The following is a 16,619-nucleotide window of genomic DNA, read 5'->3' as shown; positions in this document are numbered from 1 at the left end:
TTTTGGTGGTTGATTCTGAACTGATTCTGTGTTAATGTTATAAGCGCGGGTAAACCAAAGGCTTGAATGAAGGGCAATCATCGCCAATAACGGCATTACATCGAGCGCAAAAGAACCGGTGAACCATTTTTTTTCCAACTGGTTTATTAGATCGAATTGTCCGAAAGAACCGGTTCACTTGAGCACCTGCTCCTTTGCCCCTTAAGTGCCCTTTTGTCAAAGCAAAATTTCCTCGAATTTTTTTTTTTAAATAACATAAACTTTTGTGAATGCCTGCCCACGCACAATCATAATATTAGTAGAATTTATTAATAATAATTTAGCCCGTAAATAAAATGACCAACATGATGACCTTTAACCTGACAACTACCTCATCCAACCGGGAAGATTCCTCACGCTGCACGCGCGCATTTTTTAATTGCTAGAGGATACTTTCAACATCGTGGCAGCTGGTAAGTGATGTTTCATTCTCAGCGAAGTGATTTTGATGTTTATTTACTTATTATTATTTTACAAGAACGATGTGATGTGAAAACATGCAGATATGTTGTTTATATTGCTGTATGTAGCCTGTAGTGTAGAAGTAACACTAGCACTGTTTGAGGGAGAAAAGTTTCACAGGCATCGAGGGGTCTGGTCTTTTTTATGTTATTTGACTAAACTTTTATTATATTACAGTACTTATTTATTTTTAACACGTAAAAATAATTATCACAACACTGGTAAGGCTTATTCAGATTTTTTAATTCTCTTAATTATCATTATAAAAATAATAACAATTCAGAAATGAATTAGAATATAATTATATTTTAAATGTGATGCAAATATTTTTTCTACAATAGCAACATTGTTTACAACAGCAAGACCACTTTAGCCTGTAATCTCAATAATATCTATCTGGAAATGAATGTAAAAATATCAATGTCAATAAAAATGCTTAATATACTTGACATGAAAGTGCAGTGTGAAGGATATGAATAACAAATGTAGCCTGTCATTTGTTTACATTGCAAAGGTGTTTTTGTTGTTTAGTAGCAGTAATATGCAGTTATTAGCCATGTCCACTGTATTTTTTGTTGGTTTTCATGAGACCCCCCTTGAAAATCAAAATTGTCTGGAGCCGCCATTGATTGGAAGGGAAACTAGTCCTTCTTACACTCAGGAAAAAAAGGTACAAAAGTTGTCCCTGGGGCAGTACCTTTCCAAAAGGCACACCTTTGTACCTAAAGAGTCCATTTTGGTACATTAAAGGTACATATTAGAACCTAAAACGTACCGCCCCAATGACAGCTTTTGTACCTTTTTTTTCTCAGAGTGTAGTAGACAAACAGTAGATCTTTTTCCTTTAATTTCTTCATCTAATAATCTCTTAATTTGTCACTTGTATTATGCTTTCCTCAAAATCACAACCAAATAAACCAGCTCTCAAGCCATAACAGCGAACCACGAGTTAGCATGTGCTTTGAAGACCTTGAGTCTACAATCTCAAGTCTGCAGAAGAGTGTGCTGCTGGAGAGAGGCGCGTGCATCTCCAGATGAATTCACCCCCTACTGCGCCGTCTTCTCTGGGCTAGGAATAATGAACTAAAGCTCTGGAGAGTGTGCTGGGGAAATTGGTCTCAGTTGTGAGCTCTGGCCTTGTCAGGTCAGGTAGAATATGAGTGTTTGAACATTGACCTGAATGTCTGCTGTTGTTATTGGGTAATGTTTTGGTAATGTAGGCCCCATTTTGGTCCAGTGAGGTGCCTCTGGGGAAATAAAATGGGGAACATGTTGTTGATGTTTTATGCTTGCTTAAATTCATCATAGAGCCATAAGTATGTCATACGCCTTTGTAGTTTCATTTCATTTATCTATATAGTCATTAAAATATGCAAAAATTGCCATACAAGCCAGGTGTGTGGTTAATGGTTGAATTAGTTTAAGAATAAAAGATTATTTATTACATCTCTTAGTAATTTTATCTATTTATTGCACCTGAGGTGAGTGTTTAATATTAATGAGGTTGGTGCTTAAATTTAAATTGCTATTCACAAAGCAATAAAAGCACTGAATTCAGCCTTACTCTTTTTTTTTTTTTAACAGCCAAATATACTGTTCGAGAGCACAGCTGTACATGACTTATAATTTTGTTGAAGGTGATTGGTCTCTCGTCAGCCTGGAAGCTAGAGTATCTCAGGTTTAGTAAGATGGTATGAGAGTGTGTAAATGAGTAATATTGAATGCCTTTTGCAATCTAAGAAAATCTTTTTTTTTTTTTTTAATAGGACTCAATGTAATGTGTTGATATGAAGGAATTTTCAGTATTGAGTTGTAATGGGTGTTTTACCCATATTTTGAACTACACATATATAACACACACATATATATATATATATATATATATATATATATATATATATATATATATATATATATATATATATATATATATATTATACAAGTAAACTTGATTCATTCAATACTGAAAAGTCTCGGTGTGCTACATTTTTACACTTATTTTCTTATTCATATCACGTTATTAGCTTAGCAACAGCTAACATTAATGTATGCTTAAAATAAATCAAAAACTTGGTCGTGTTACCTTCTAAGTTCCCTTGTTTTGTTCAGATTCTACATGTAAAAGCCAATCCAAAAATGCATCGCAACAAGCTTGGTGGAACTTCACTTCAAAGATGGCACACAAATATGATTAATTCATTCAAAACTGATAAGTGTTTGTGTGCAATGCATTTTGACGCTTATTTTGTGTAGCCTATCACACGATTAGCATTATTAAAGGCAGCTTACATCAAAGTGCACTGTGCATTAGGAGTGCGAAATAGCCTTCATTTTGCTTTCTTTGAAGGCATTCAGTCAATCCATGACCATAAATATCCATTTTTGATGTTAACTTCTGGGTGAACTATCACTTTAAACTGCAGGGCACTACAGGTGCTTCAGTAAAATCTTAAATGTTGATGTCAGCCTTCGATAACAGTGCAGAGACCCAGAGGAACACTTCAGCGGCGTACTTCAAAAGCATTTGACTTCTAATTGCCAGGCTTGCATCACAGTGGGAGACGAGTCATGGCTGAATGTAAATGTGTTCTTAATATGTTGTCGGCATGATTTTATCTGAGCCATCTCTGGGTTTTTTAAATATATATATATATTTTTATTTATGAGGCGACGTGCTGCCTTGCTTTAGAAATTACCCTGAAGTCGTAAGGGGAGAAAAGGCTGAGGTTGTCTTGTATCAAGAGACCATTCTTTTCTATGCAGCGAAATGACACTGTGGCCAATTACCAGGAGAACAGACCATAATTATTGGAGAAGGATCGTCAGCAGAAGTGGACTGTTCAGATCTGCAGAGCTACACTTCAATAAGAGGGAGCCCTGAAACTCGTTCTCGCTAAGTCTCTATCTCACGTCTTTGTTAATTAAATTGCCCCACCAGTGGCTTCTCAACGGGTAATCCATCTCGGTGTTTAACTGAGGAGTCAGAAGTTAGTGCAGGAAAGCCTGTGCTAGCATGTGAATGAAGACTTTGCTAAAAATGGCAGAGGATAAACTGGGTGATGTGAAGTTACCTGAAATCAATCAAGTTAAATAGTAACACTATTGCCTTCTGTAACGCTCTTCATAGCTTTATTGAGCTCGTAGAACTTTACAGTTACTGTACTGAACTGAATTGACTTGTGCTAAATAAGGACTGCATTAAACCATCTGTCATGTATAACGTGCAATATAAGGTGACTTGATTAAACTTGAGCACTGACATGCTGTAGACTTGGACATGGACACTATGAACATGTCTCTGTCAAAGTTGAAGAGACTGCTGAATAATTCCCCTCAATATTTCTACTGATTGCAGTTGTGATACGGTAATAAATGTGTCTCTTTATTTGTGTTGCATTGCTTCAATGTGTTTCCTGTTGAAACAGGAGGCTTGGGTGGGACGCTTAGTGGACGGGGCATTTTCTTTCTGTTTGACTGGACGAAAATAATTGGACACACCCATTAACACAAGATGATTCATGAATATTTTTGTCTTTTCAATGAAAGAGAAAGACGTTTATGAGCTAAAAGTTAGTTTTGTCAACTTCTTTGAAAACGAGAGCGTGGCCTCAAAGCTTACAAATACTGTATGGACTAATACCCTTTTTTTCATGGTTTTGAAGTTTTTGGAAGTTTCTTATCATTAGAGCTGCATTTATTAAAAAAACTTAACTTTTTCAATTAATTTTCTTTTTAATATATTATAAAATATTATATACCTGTAATTCAGAGATGATTTTTTTAGCATCGATACTCCAGTCTTCAGTGTCACATGATACTGCAAAAATAATTTTAATACGCTTAATTTCTGTGGAAACCGCGAAGCATTTTTTCTAGATTCTTTTATTAATAAAAAGTTCAAAACAACAGCATTTATTTATTAATAGAAATCTTTCGTAACATTTTAAATGTCTTTACTCTCAATTACGATCAATTTAATGCATTCTTGCTCAATAAAAGTTTTAGTTATTATTATTGATTCAAATTTTTTTACTGAACCCAAAATTTTGAACAGTAGTGAAGCCCATCATATCTGAGGCCTTTGTGTGAAACATCAGCTATTCAAGATACTCGTAGCAATCACAACATTTGTAATGCCTTTGTAAGGTTTGATAACTTGACATGACATGTAAAAATAAAGAATAAATACACATGCATCTGGAACATCAAATACTCCTACTATATGTGATAACATGCAAACATACCAGCGGGATTTATTTCTGTGCAAGATGTTCTCTCGTTTAAAAACATTGATTCTCATGTGGCACTAGCAGTCAGGTTACTGCCTTGACATATTGAGGACACGATGAAAAGCGTGCTCAAGTTTGGCAGCGAAACTGAGAAATCCTTATTTTAATGTACTCGTCAGCGGATAAACAATTTAACATCGCTCACTAAGCGTAAAAGTACAAATTGATGTAAATACTCTTTGGATGACAAAGACGTTTATCGGCTCAGCAAGTGTGACGTGGATCTGATGCCGAGAGTGGGTTTATCTCTCCTTCCTGAAGTGGACAGAGCTGAATTAGTGTCACACGCTTCGGAGAGAAGGTTAGACTCTGCAAAGCATGCCGTGCCGCCAGTTTTGCAATGGATGTGGTGCGTTAAAAACCCCTCTCTCTGGCCCACGGGTGCTCGTTTGGAGCAAGTGGTACATTACAGTTCAGCAGTGGACCTTTGTTCGGAGACAGAGCCAAATGAAGATGTATGCATAGACTGTCAACAGTGTAATCCCTTAATAAAGAGAAGGGTTTTGTCGAGATTAGAAGAGCTGAGGGAAGGTAGAGAGCCGAGACTCTTCAATTATCCATATCACCTCTGCAACATACAGCCGTACTCCATGAAAAAGCACAAATGATAATCTAAATCATTTTTTATTGTTATGGAATATGTGTATTTTTTATAATTTTCTGAAGAAAACCTGCCCTGGTTGTTCTGGGTGGATGATAAAATGTTTTTGTCATTGCTAGGTGGTTTCTAAAGTATTCTCATAGTTGCTAGGTGGTTTCTATGTTGTTTTGAGTGGTTGCTATGGTTTTGTCATATGGTCTGGGTGGTTGCTACCACAACTGTTTATTTTTTTTCAAGTAATGGAATGTGTGTATTTTAATAATGTTCTGAAGAAACCCATTTAATCTTGCCACAGCAATGATAGTATTGTTGCCAGGTGTTTTTGTCATTGTTAGGTTGTTTCTAAAGTAGGGCTGTGCAAAAAAATCGAATGCAATTTTCATGCGCATCTCGTTTCGCATTCGATTTTTTGCACAGCCCTATTCTAAAATATTCTTGTAGTTGTTTAGCCCCTTAACTGTCACTCACGTTTTTGAAGATAGACTTGAATGTGCATGATACAAACCTCAATTTTTATAATTCATGACTGAAAACATTTTGTAACATGATTTTGTTGTGCCATTTAAATGGTAATGCTATGTCTGATTTGTGATTTTAAAATGGGTTTTGAAGGATGAATTTTGAGATTTTATGTTTTCATGTAACTTCTGATGATTTCTAAAAAGTGATCGAGAAAAAGGCAACGAGGAAGTTTTTTTTTTTAAACAAAGGTCAAAACTCCTTTTGTAATGGAGATTTCTGAAGGTGCACTCTTGTCATAAATTAATCTATTGCTTTTCCTACATAATTTTTAACAAAAAATATTGGTATAATATATATTTGGGAGTCTAAGACCTTTCCAACGATGTATAGTTTGTCAACATTAGATTAGATTTGATTGTAATATAGTATAGTCCACGTAGGCGTCCCGTATACGAGACGGGGTGACAGTTAACCGGTTTATGGTTTCTAGGATGATCTGTGTGGTTTTTAAAGTGTTCTTGTAGTTGCTAGGGTTGTTCTAGGTGGTTGCTTACAGTAGTCTTCTTGTAATCGTTAGGTGATTTCTAGTGTGTTTTAGGTGGTTGCTATGTTGTTCTTTGTGGTTTCAGGTGTTCTTGTAATTACCAGGTTGTTTATATGGTATTGCTAATGTGTAATTGTACTTTAGGTGTTCTGGGTGGTTGCTAGGGTTGTTCTTGGTGGTTTCTAAAGTTTTTGTGTTGTTGCTAAGAGGTTTCAAATGGGTGTTCTAAAAGGTTGCTAGGGTGTCATGGGTGCTTGCTAGACAGAATTTGATTGGTTGCTGAGTGTTCTGGGTGTTTGTTTGGGTAGTTTGGCTGGTTGTAGGGTTTAGTTGCTAGGGTGTTCTAAATTGTTGCTATGACATTCGAATGTAAGTATACTGTATGGTGTTTTTCCACTCATTTTATCATTCGTCAAGTGAAAATGCTGATTGCTTATAAAACCAACAGCACATCTGCTCAACAAGCTGCATTACTTCAGATATTATTCATCGCTACTTATGTTTATAGATTTGGTCATATCTCTACCCTAAGAAAAAGCACTACTGATTAGAGTCTACTTTGTCAGCACAGAGCTGATGATGTGGCAGGATGAACATTCAGAAGTGACACATAAGTGTCAGATTAGTCATCTAATTTGTCTTCAAAAGCCTTCATCCTACACAGAGATGGCCTGTGCACTTCGCGTTCCCCTAAATTCTCTCCCCCTTGTTTAATTCACACAAGCTGGCTAAGAGTGTGTCATGATGGCGGGTTTGAATGTTCACCATTAGTACTCTTTGGTCCTTCTAAGGGTTATGTAAGGTTATATATATATACTGTGTAACATCTCAGAGCCGTGTCAGCATCAACCACTTTATACAGAACTCATAATAAACATCGCTCTCCACGCTCTGTCATTCTAAAACAAGACATGTTATATTAGAGTAGTTTAAATTGTTGAAAGATTTGCATTGTATTCCATTGCACTACTTTTGAACATGAAAATTAAGAATGATTGATTAATTGTATATAAAGTAACAAAATTCATGTTTTCATTTGCTTCTATGTTATTGTACCTTTAAATGTAATATATTCATATAAAGTTATATGTATATATGTGTTTGGATGGATTTGGAACCAGCTCAAAAGCTTCTAGATCTACCAAAAATGAAAACTGACAGGTACAAAGTTGCATGTCAACATGCATTTCTGCCTGTGACAGATATATAATGCGCTGCTATAAGCGTGCAACTAAATAAACCATTTGTCATTCCATACATTATTAGAGAGCACAAAATCTCAACTTCAGGTTAGACTTTTAGATCAGCTAATATATAGATTTGTTTGGTTCACTTTATTGGTTAATAGAGTGGTATATATTTCAGAATGAGACGGATATAACATAACATATTTAAACTTGTTGAGCAAACAAGGAATTTGAGGGAGATTTTGAGTTAAATTTACAATGAAATTAAAAATATTTCATATTCTCTATTACATTCAAATAAAAACTATGTAAAATATAAATCATAAATATTTTATTTTAAATAAATTATATATAAATAAGTAATTAAGTTCATTATTTGTTTAGTATTTTTTATCAATATTATGATTTTTGTATACTTTTTTTCTGAAGGGCATGTAAGATTTTCAGATGAATTTATAACAAAATTGTAAAATATCTACATCTGTGTTAAATTAATTGTAATAAAAATGTATATATATATATATATATATATATATATATATATATATATATATATATATATATATATATATATATATAATTATAACTATTTATATTATTATTAAATTATGTTAAATATAAATTATATAAAAAATTATGTTTTAAATTCATGGTTAAATTAATTACTTTAAAGTTATTTTACATGTACTGAAAGGAATGTGAGTTTTGGATATGAATTTATAATTAAATTAAAAATATTCTATATTTTTTATAATAAATTATATTTAATAATACATGTATTAAAATAATTTATTATTAAATAAATTGTGTATTAAATAATATTTTAAATATACATTAAATATGAAAAAATATATATATAGATTTTTATATAGATTGTAGTTTTTTTTGCAGGGATGTATAGTTCGGTTGTGCCAGGTTGGTTTATGTGAATGATTATGAATCACTTCTTGGAGATTGGTGATTGAAAAATGCGATGACCAGGGTGTGACCCCTAGTGAGGTGAGAAATCACTTCATTTCTCTAATCGATTTAGTATCAGTGACCCGTTGAGCTGCAAAATACCCAAGGCTGTTCTTTTTATTGCCTGGTTGATTATTTAACATGCTGAACGAGTTTATTTCTCAGAAACAGGTGATTGCATCCATTTGCAGTCACTTTGTTATTCTGTTTGTTGGTCTTGTTGAAGCGCGGTTTCATGGCTGACCATGACTGATTAAGCTTGCATTTAATGATGAAATCTTGACAAACGTGCACACCTGCCCATTAATGGCACAAGGCTGAGCTTCAGCGGATCTGAAGGCAGATCGTTGATGTCCATTGTTGGCTTTTATGATCCCCAGCACCATAATAGATCATTTTCCAAACGCTCCACTGCTTTAAAGCCAATATTTTAAAAAGGGATGCACACAAGGGAAAGAGCTTCCGTCTCATTTACACGCGTCTCTAAATCTTTCACAGTCTCCAGGCCAGAAAAAAAGGAAAGGGAAGGAACGTCTAGGATGGATGAGAAGCTTAAAAATCTGTAGGGGCACAAAAGGATAACTGGTCTCTCATTGGACGGGTGTTAAGCTTTGTAAACTTGTGAGGCCACGGGTCTGCTGGACTTGATAGTGCTCATCACATCCGAATAAAAGCGCAATGTTTCGACAGTCCTCCAGTCTAGTGGATTCTGTGCCTGTAGAACTACTGCAGTGTAGACAATGCTGACTTTCCTCAAAGGGTTAAAGCACATTTAAAGGGACAATTCACCCAAAAATTAAAACTTGCTGTTAATTGTCTCGCCCTCAGGCCATCTACATGTACATTAGGTGACTTTTCTTCTTCAGTAATAAATTATGTTCATCTAAAAAGTAGAATTTTAGCAGAAACCGTGATGCTTGATGATTTGTATAGTTCAAGTCAATGGCTATCATCACTTTAAGAGTCAAAAAAGGATATCAGGCAACACAAAAAGAATACTCATGGCTCCTGATAGTATATTGAAGTCTTATGAAGCGAAATGATCGGTCTGTGCAATAAACGGAATATTATTTAAAACATTATTACCTGCAATAATCCACAGTCTCAAGCAACAGGGAAACACCATTCTTTTTTTATTAACTGGTTCACTGAACACAAGAACACCTTTTCGAGTTTTAAATGAAAGCTTTGTGCTTTTAAATGATTTTTTTGTTTTTGTTTTTCATATTTAATAAATGTATTTGTATTTCTTAAATATTGTACATCTTATTTAAACCATATATTGGAGCCTGAATGCCTGTAAAACATCTGCGGTGTCCATTATGTTGATTTGCCTCAGGATTGCTGAGCGTTTAACAAACATGACTGATATTATGAGGCAAAATGGGATAAAATTGGGCTAAAATGGATTTAGTTGCAATTTGCTTTGAGTCGGTCCTGAGGTAGTGGGTCATTCTCAGTTGAGTGATAGCAAATGAAATTATCCGTGTTTCGGAGCATCTGCTCTCTTCGGCTAACAGGGACATCTCATCCAGGCCTGAAATTAGATTTTTTTTATAAGCTAATAAAGCTTTTACTTCATAAAATTATTTTTAAATGGGTTTTATTTCCAATAGTTTGCTTAACAATTTGTCTGTAGAGCAACAAGAGCGCTTTTGCTGCTGCTGCTGTGTGTGTGTGTGTGTGTGTGTGTGAGTGAGTGTGGTAAAGAAGAGCCTCAGGCAGCTTGAGTAAACTGACCATGGAATATAACGGAGAGACATCTCTGCAGAGCATTCTGGGAATTGGAGAGCCACATATCAAACTACTGGATATGGAGATGTACCCTTTTGTCCCTGGTGAGCAATGCACATTTAGCTGCTGGTAATTACCGACTAAAAATGAACCTGCAAGGTTATTGGACAGTGAGAGAATTATGCTAATGTGATATGTCTTGCTATACAGTGGCCCCAACAGTATTTGGACACTTAAGGCACACTTAAAAATGTGCAAATGTCATTTATATAACAAAATGTCAAACCATGAAGCTTTTTTTTTTTTTATAATGACAGCATAAGTACACTTTTTCAGGCCAAACTTTTCACAAAAACAGTTCTGTAAAACAATGGATACAGTGCCTTAAACAATCATTTTTGTTTTTCATACTTTTATTTGATAAATGTAATTGTGTATTTATTTTATTAGGTTTTTATTTTTATTAATTGAATGATTTCCTTTATTTATTTAATTTTATTAATTACCAATTTTATATTTCATTTAAAATATTACATTTTATTTATTTAACATTTTCATAATTATGTTTATTTTTTGATTATTTTGGTTTTCCATTTCCAAGTTTTCCATTTTGCGACAAAAGTTTCAGACGCTACTTAGTTTGATATTCAAGCATTTTAAGTGTACATTAACAGTCTAGATATTTTTTAAGGCTGCACAAGAATAACTGGATTAATTAATTAATTACATATTACAACAGATATAGTACACTTTTAATATATATTTTGGTCTTATTATTTCTATTGATATAGAAATTGTTTTATTATTTTAATTTTCATCCATTTAATAACTTTTATTTATTTATATATTTATTAAATATTTCATTTTTATTTCAAGTATTATTTATTTATCATTGTATAATATCTTTTTAGTATTTGGATTAGTATTTGGATTTATATTTGGGTTGGGTTTTGCAGCATTGGTATTCAGATGCTGCTTGGTTTGATATTCGATAAGTATTTTTAGGTGTAGGTTAATTGTCTAAATATTTTTTTTAAGGCAACATAAGAATGACTGAAGTTCTCTGCTCGACATATTGCAACCTCCATCAAAAGCCTATGATGAGCTCTTACTGCTCAGGCTTAATAAAAGGGATGTCATGCACACATGTAAACACTGTTTACAGACTTGATTGCAAATGGGGCGCAGGAATAATCAGGGTCAGTGGGTCTGAACCCGTCCTGCCCTCCTACATTTAATCTCTGAGGGGAGTCAAAGGGCTCAGCATTGTGGAGTGTGCTGTGAGCTTTTGAGGATTTAATGAGGTCCTGTGACATTTGATAAATAATTCAGCGTCCCTGCTGATTTTTAAAACCCTGTTGATGAACAGGTGGGACTGTAAATGCTGCTGACCAATCGCTTTCCTGTGCTCTTTTTAACGGCACAATGCCATTAAATAATGAAATGACTTATTTCTCGCCAACTACAGCCTCCCTCCTTTACCCCTTTTGTTCAAGCATGTGCATAAAAAATTTGAGATGATTTTCCTCTCTGAGAAGTACAGCACCTGTGTTCCTATTTCAGTCAGTGCTGTCCACTGGGGGTTTTTTTTTGTTTGTTTTTTTTTGGTTCTTGTATTGTGTTTAGGAGTATAAGCATGCACAGCTAGGAGTGAAAAGTGGGTTGTCTTGCTTTAAACTTGCCCCCGTTTGGCCTGAACAGATGTGAGGCCTATTTTGGCATGATGGCTCTATTGCAGATGGGGGTCCCCAGGGTGCATGGAGAGGGTCTCCTGAGAACAAAGACACTGACAAAATGCAATAATGCATGGCAAAATAATTACACTATTCAACTGCTGGTTCATTAAAGTCAATGTGAAATCAAAACAACCCTATTTGCGTTCTTAAAACATGTCCCTTCTCTTATCAGAAGTGGAAAGGGCTTGTCTTCATGATCTATAAGCAAAATATAATGATTTGCCCTATCTTTGAAGCAACTTATGTGTTATGTGTTATGTTATGCAACTAATGCTAATGTTAACCCAATTGGCTATATTTTTGGCCTGGGTTTTTCAATCTTTTAGATGCTGTGGATCCCCCAAATATCATCGTCTTCGTGCGAAGAACCCCCATCTTCAATTTTTTTGCTTCAGGTGTAGAAGATTATAATCTTTTGTTAGTATATTATATGCTGAATATATATTGTAGTTTTTGTTCTCAATATAGTAATTGTACTGTTTGATTTACTATTTATTTATTTAATTTTTTTAATGAAGTAATTGGTCAAATATTTAACAATTTTTTAATTTAAATTCTATTGATTTGTTCTAATCAAGTTGATTAATTTAAATAAGCTTAAATATTTATTGTAATCAATTCGTTTTTTTGTTTTTAAAATGTATTTATTTTATCATTTCACATTTGTTACACAGTTTTCTCTTAACTTTTCCATATATTTTTTTCCATATATATATATATATATATTTTTTTTTTACATATTTTAATCAAAATGTATTTTTGTTTATATTACTTCAAATTTCTAAAAAAAAAATGTTTGTTCATATTTTTTATTAAATGCTTATTTAAATAATTATTTAATATATATTGTGTCAACTTTGTAATATTTATTTTAATATTTATTTTTGAAATATATATTTTAAATATTTATTTTAATTAAATGTATTTATTTTAGGCTGTGTTTAAATTTATTTATTTTGATCTTTGAACATGTGTTGCTCTCCTTTTCTCTCAACTTTTATACAGCCCCCTGGTTTGAAAACTTCTGTTTTGGACTACATTTACACATTTTATCCAAAGTAGCTTGCAATGAATTCATTATATTCATTTTATCAGTTCACGTATTCCCTGCGAATCAAATGCAAGACCTTGTTTGCCGACGTCATGCTTTACACTTAGAGCTACAAGAACAAAATCTTACTAATAGTTAATACTGTCATTTAATGCTGACTTTCCATTAGGATTTCAATCTTGCTAAAATATTGTTTAATTATTGACATGAAATGAGTAAACTAAACTAAATTAAGTCAACATTTGATGACCTTATATGAACTGTACCTTGGTACCTGGCTACGATTCACAGCTCTCTTATCATCATCTTCGTCTCTGTCTTTCTCTGTCTCTGGCCCAGATGCTAAAAGTGCTAGCATGGCAGGCAGACCGTGGAGCCCGAGCCGCCCGGTGTTAATGATGATTAATGAAGAGAGGAGAAAGGCTTCACCTCCTCCTGGCCCTGCGATGACGCCCCTGAGGTGTGAGGCTAACTGAGCTCCCTCCTTTAAATGTGTGACAAAGTGAGTTTATGAATTATATCAAAAGCATAAAACTGTTTTTTACGATGCCAAGTGAGTTTGCAGGTGTTCCAGGGTTTCATTAGCATATAGCCACGAACATCTCAGGAGGCTAGATGGTAAAAACGAGATGGAGGAGAGTGAAATTCACATGCATTTGCCAGCTGACGAGCATGCTGTCAAGGTTTGTGTGTCTGTGTGCTTCCAAAATTGTTGTTTGTGTGCAATGTAAAGAGTGCAAACCGGGAAAGGGAAAAAGCGCGAGAGAGAGAGATGTCGGAGAGCAGATCGCAGACGCCTCCTCCACACCAGCTGCCCAACACTTACAGCAATTACATCCACATCTCGCCTTTGCAGCTGGAACACACACACACACACACACACACACACATCAGAACCTCCACTAATCAAACCGCAGTCAATGTCTGCTGGCTCCCGCTGTGGAGAAAAGCTTTTAGTCTACTTGCGAGTGTTTGGAATACTTTTGACGTGGAAATGGACCCTTGGCAGAACAGCATGATGCTGGGGTCTTAGTGGCCACTTGTTTTGTAGTTGCTAAGGCAACAAATTGAATCCAGTAATGCATATAAAAGTATTTTTATGGTTTGTATGAAACCGATAGTAACCCATATATGCACCCAAGATAGATGTTTCTGGAACAGACCAAAAGTCTAGATATACTGATAACATAACACTTTTATGTTCATTTTTAAGCAATTAATCAACTTGACCTTTGCTTTTTTTTTTTTAAATGTGTTTTGGGATTTAATTTCATAAAGGTTTGTTTTGTTTTTATTTAGTGTTTGTTTGTTTGTTTTGTCTCGCTCTGCTCTGCTTTTTTTATATATAGCTTTTTTTCTTCTTTCTTTGCACAGGAAAATTAGATTCAGTCATGTAGTTTACCTGTCAAATATATCACTTATTTTATATTTTATTTTATTTTTATTTTTAGTTCAGTTGTTTTTACTATTATGAAATGAATTAATTTAAATGTAATTATATGCTAATAGATTCATTGCTATCACAAAATTGTATATATTATATATCTTAAAGAGGACTATTACACTGTTTTCATAATAAGAAACCTCCAGTACAATCTGTGCATATATTACAAATTTATTGCACTTATTTAAATTAAATTATTATTATTATTTTACCATATATTTATTATAAAAAATGTTTTACAATTAAATTAATACATTTAAAATATAAGTGAAATATAATATGCTCATTAATTAATTGCTGTCGCATACGTTATATAAACTGTTGTATGTGGGGTCAAACACAAACAAATATGAATCATCCCTGGCTCTCAGACGAATAACCCTAGCCGGAAATCAGTTGGTGTTATTTAACAAATTCATAAATAATTCATCACCTCTAATAAGCATAATGTTTCTGTTTCCAGTGTGGAGAACAGTGCTTTATAATGTAGTTCTTCTCCAGAAGGGACTTGTCACTGTATTAATGTACTTGAGTGCGGCTGTTTCAGCTCGTGCTTTACTTGGAGGGCTAGAGATTTCCTGTTGGTGGCCCATTGATTTTTAGTAGTTATTTGTTGATGGATTTGTTGAGGTGGCCTATCGGTCAGTTAAGAGGCTATGAGTGAGGCAAAGTGGCTTGAGCCTTTACAAGCCTCTTAGAAAGTTAGAAGTTAAAATATAATTATATAGAGTTAGGTAAGCTTGAAAAAGCCAACTTACCTATTTAATATTTAAGCTGCTACTGCTTCTTCTGAGACAAAATTGAGTCCGCATCTCCTCCTAGAGCTTTAAAGCTAATACCACCAAACTCGGCACTGTGGATGGGTTAAATGCAGAGCACAAATTTTGAGAATGGTTCACCATACTTGGCTGAATGTCACTCTCATTGTATATTTCTCTATATTTTCTGCTTTGGCTTACAGTTTTCGAAAACCAGACTATCAAAATAACTAAAATAACTACTTGTAAGCAAAACATGTTAGCAATGTGCTAATCCTGCTAACAACATGTTAAAAACATGCCAGAAACATGCTAATCATGCTAAAAACATGCTAGCAACATTATATAGCTACCGACATGATAATCATGCTAGAAACATGCTAGAAAGTTCTTAATGAAATGCTAAAACATGCTAGCAACATGATAATCATGCTAGAAACATGTTAGTGACTTTTTAATAAAATGTTTATCATGCTAAAACATGCTAGCAATGCTAATCATGTTAGAAGCACGTTAGCAAAACATTTTAACCATAATCGCAACATCCTAGCAAAATGCTAATCATGCTAAAACATGTTAGCCACAGGCTAATCATGCTAGAGACATGCTAGCAACATGCTAATCATGTTAAAACATACTAACAAGTAAGGCATGCTAAAAACATGCTAATCATGCTAGAAACTTGTTAACAACATGCTAATCATGTTAACAGGCTGCTAAATCATGCTATCAACATCTATTTAAGGCAAGGCAAGTTTATTTATATAGCACATTTCATACACAATGGTAATTCAAAGTGCTTTACATAAAAGAAATTAAAATAATCATGAAGAAAAATAATAAAAATAAAAACATGCAATTTTACAACTTTATTTAACCTATCTATCTAAACTTTAAAACATCTAGCTTTTAGAACTGCTTCAAACTTTCAGTCAGGGCTTTTTCAAGCCAACTTCAAACTTTGTTCGCAAACTTAAAGTTACACATAATGCTTTAGCTCCACCAACAATTATTCTACAATCCCACTCCATAGTTATGCATACTAAGTATCAAATACATCCTGGTTGGCTGTGATTAAGGCACCTGTTTTTTGGGCTTTTTTGCATTGCATTTCATTGCATTGCATTATATTGCATTTCATTGCATTGCAGGCTTTCTTTATATTACGGTGTCTTTTTAACATAATTAAAATGCAAGAGCGGGAGAATTTAGCAAGGGCTGACTGGCTGACCACAACAGTTTTCTGAATTAAAGGCTTCTCGTAAGGCTTTAGCTCACTGTTTGCCTTGTCCTTCCATACATATTCCAGCCAGAGCTGCAAAGATAAAAGGCTTAAATGGATTAGCAATCAT

General features: G+C 34.0%; 1 long non-coding RNA gene across 1 annotated transcript in view; it reads left to right on the top strand.

Moving 5' to 3' along the window:
* Positions 1–421: 421 nt before the first annotated feature.
* LOC113048600 (uncharacterized) overlaps positions 422–16,619 on the top strand; it is a 33,654-nt gene continuing 17,456 nt past the window's right edge. Inside the window, exons 1-3 of the long non-coding RNA XR_003276510.1 lie at positions 422–452; positions 12,341–12,409; positions 13,405–13,567. This is a non-coding gene — a long non-coding RNA (uncharacterized LOC113048600). The remainder of the gene's footprint in view (positions 453–12,340; positions 12,410–13,404; positions 13,568–16,619) is intronic.

The sequence above is a fragment of the Carassius auratus genome, chromosome 29, assembly GCF_003368295.1.
Source record: "Carassius auratus strain Wakin chromosome 29, ASM336829v1, whole genome shotgun sequence".
In the NCBI taxonomy this organism is placed as follows: Eukaryota; Metazoa; Chordata; class Actinopteri; order Cypriniformes; family Cyprinidae; genus Carassius; species Carassius auratus.
This window is presented reverse-complemented; position numbering and strand designations above follow the sequence as displayed.